Genomic DNA, 3588 nt, shown 5'->3' with positions numbered 1-3588 from the left:
AAAAGAACGCATTCGGTGCACCAATGTCTATGAACACTCGAGAAATGGCTCGTGTTGATAAAGGTGATTTTTAGTCTAGCTAGGCCTTGTGACGTAGTGTTTTTTTTTCCTTTGACGTCATATGGAATGAATTCTTTAAATGAAATGCTAAAAGAACGCACTCGGTGCACCAATGTCTATGAACACTCGATAAAAGGCTCGTAATGATGAAGGCGATTTTTATTCTAGCTGGGCCGTGTGACGTAGTGTTTTTTTCCTTTGACGTCATATGGAATGAATTCTTTAAATGAAATGCTTAAGAACGCACTCGGTGCACCAAAGTCTATGAACACTCGATAAATGCCTCTTATAGATGAAGGCGATTTTTAGTCTAGCTAGGCCGTGTGACGTAGTGTTTTTTTCTCCCTCTGACGTTATATGGAATTAATTCTTCAAATGAAATGAAAAAAGAACTCGGTATAGTAATGTTTATTAAGCCTCGTTATGTGACTCGCGTTTAAAAAAGGAATGATATCTTGATTTAGATCTAATCTAGATTTTTTAAACTAGATCTAGATTTTTATTACAGTATATCTAGATCTGGATTTATATTCTAATTAAAATTATTTTAGAGTCTAGATCTAGAATTTCTAGATCTAGTTTAGACTAAAATAGACTAGATTAAGATGTAGAATTTCAATTTCTAAACTTAAAGTGTAAAAAAAAAGTGTAGATTTTCATTTCCAAACGTTTTGATCAATATTGTAATGTTTTAATATACTAAAACTAATCTACTATTTTTTTTATTAAATTTAGATTTAAATTTACGGCAAATGAATCTTTGAAACATTATTACTTTTGACCATCGGATGGCTGCCTGGTCGTGCGGTTTGCGCGCTGGACTGTCGTTCAGATTTATGGATGGCCCAGGGTTCAAACCCTGCCCGCTCCCATCCCCCGTCGTCCTGCGGGAGGTTTGGACTAGGAAGTAATTATCTTCAACTCTGAAGGAACATCCGAAACGTGTAAAACATTTTACATCAAAATTAAATAACCTCTTGAATATTATTTGCGAATATGCAGATCCGACAGGGATCCGACTTCGACGGGGGCCGCCTCTGAGTTTGTGTAACACAAACTCTCTTTGTAATCTTGTTTTCTGTTTATATTTTGCCTTGTTGGTGTGACATCTGACAATTAAATTTTACATTTATTTAAAAAGATAGGAATGTAGATTATAAAAAAAAAAAAAAAAATGTAAATTATAAAATAAAAGCATGTGAAATATAAAAGAAGAAAAAAAATGTAAATTATAAAATAAAAGACTGTAGACCTATATTATAAGATTTTAAAATAAAAATTTACAGAATAAAATTAGAAAAAAAAAGTTATGGAGCAGCAGGGTATCGATCCCTGTACCTCTCACATGCTAAGCGAGCGCTCTACCACTTGAGCTACAGCCCCGTTATATTCAAAGATGAAAATATTGTAGTAGATTCTGAATAATAAAGCTACATTTTTTCACGCACCAGACACATTTCGATAATAATTACATAACCTTTCAAACTATTTAAATAGTGGCTACACTCTTAAATGTTATTTACATTTAAAACTTATCTAGACTAAATGCAAGCATAGTACATTTTTAGTGGACACATCAAAGGTTATGTAAATCTAATAGGTCTACTAGATCTAGATCTAGTAACTGGTCTACTCTAATAACAGTCAAACTAAAAAAAATAAGAAAAGTAGGTCAAAACCAAAGTGATCCAAATTATAAGTATAAGTACTAACTTTTTTTTTTAAAGTATTTATTGAATACTATATAAGAGAAAAAAGACTTTTGTATTTAATAGATCTAAATCCCTGTTTATCTAGCTAGACACATCTGTGATTAGATCTAGACAACTGTCCAAATTTATTTATTAAATTTATTATTTTTTTTGCCAATGATTTTACCAGCAGCATTTAGGATTTTATAAAGTTTATTTCTATTTTTAATGCTCAGATTGCCATACAAGGCAGTGACAATGAAACTTAAAATACTGCAGATGTGAGCGTGATAAAACATAGCCAAGGCCTTTTCGCTAACATTAAACGAGGACAGTTTTCTTAGTAATCGTAATCTTTGCTGCCCTTTTTTGCTGATATAATCAGTATTTGCAGTAAAATTTAGTTTATTGTCTAGGATAGTACCAAGGTATTTAAAGATTTGCACAATTTCAATAGTCTCTCCAGCTACAGAAAGAATATCATTTTCCTTCATTTCCCTACGAAAATCGATTATCATTTCTTTGGGTTTTTTTTACATTTAATAATAAAAAATTATCTTTACAGAATTTTTCAATGTGTTCTATTTCTTTGAAATACTCATTTACGTCTGAGCTCTCTGAGAGCAGGGCAAGAAGAGCCGCATCATCGGCGAATTTTGTGAAGGAGCAAAAAGGACTATCGGATTGAAAATCATTGGTGTACAAAATGAACCACAATGGCGATGTCAGCGCCCCCATTAAAAAGCTAACAAGATCCTCGAAATAAAGAATCACCCTTTGTGTCAGGATTTTGTGATTTTACCATCACAAAAGAGATACAAGACACCGATAGCAAAGACAAACAGACACAAACACTCTTTTGTTCCCCTGGCAATCAAATCATTTAATAAGAACAGTCTGATATAAACTTTGTCACATGTAAATTATGAGTGAGTCTGGTGTGAATGTACACTTTGGTTTCTTATAGTTAAAATGTTTTTTGTTTGGTGTAATGCACAAATTGTAAGACAAATTTCCGTAAGGACAATAAAGATTATTATTATTATTATGTTAGAAATGAACGGGTAGTCATTCTCTGGCGCTGCCAGGGTCGAGTTTCGCTAAAGAGAAACAAAATTCATCGTAGTCCCTTTAACAGTTTCCACTGAGGAATTTTCTGGTGATGTGGCAGGTCTGCAGCAGTACCGCCCTCTGACAGGCAACAAAGCCAGGGAGAGTTTTTGCCTGTAACCTGGGAGAGGTTTATCATCACAATTGTTTACACGGAAGAACGATTTGATAATGTCTATATTCATTTCTCTCGTCCATTTGATCCTTTTGGCTCCTCTTGTTCTACCACCAACAGCACCTCTCAATTGTGTGGGGGTGCGAGTCAGGAAGTAGACCGACCTCTTGTGTTTGGTCATGAGGTTGTGAATTACCCTCAGTAAACACTCGACTCATTGGTGAATTATTATTATTTTTATTATTATTATTATTATGTTAGAAATGAACGAGTAGTCATTCTCTGGCGCTGCCAGGGTCGAGTTTCGCTAAAGAGAAACAAAATTCATCGTAGTTTTATTTGTGCACATGAAACAAGATTTAAATGTCTTTATGGGATAGATGTAGATCTTAATAGAATCTTGTGTTTGGTCATGAGGTTGTGAATTACCCTCAGTAAACACTCGACTCATTGGTGAATTATTATTATTATTATTATTATTATTATTATTATTATTATTATTTTTTTTTATTATTATTATTATTATAAACAACAGACAGAGATCTAAATCTATTATCTAGACATATTTATTTGTTATTATCTAGATCTAAATTTACATTTAAAATCTATCCA

The 3588-nt window shown here is 32.9% G+C and overlaps 1 non-coding gene across 1 annotated transcript; it reads right to left on the bottom strand.

Moving 5' to 3' along the window:
• Positions 1-1370: 1370 nt before the first annotated feature.
• Trnaa-agc (transfer RNA alanine (anticodon AGC)) lies at positions 1371-1443 on the bottom strand. The gene has a single exon. It is a non-coding gene; the product is annotated as a tRNA-Ala (tRNA).
• Between the last annotated feature and the right edge of the window lie 2145 nt (positions 1444-3588).

This window comes from Biomphalaria glabrata, chromosome 9, assembly GCF_947242115.1.
Source record: "Biomphalaria glabrata chromosome 9, xgBioGlab47.1, whole genome shotgun sequence".
In the NCBI taxonomy this organism is placed as follows: Eukaryota; Metazoa; Mollusca; class Gastropoda; family Planorbidae; genus Biomphalaria; species Biomphalaria glabrata.
The sequence above is the reverse complement of the archived record's forward strand: the minus strand, read 5'-3'. Positions and strand labels throughout refer to the sequence as shown.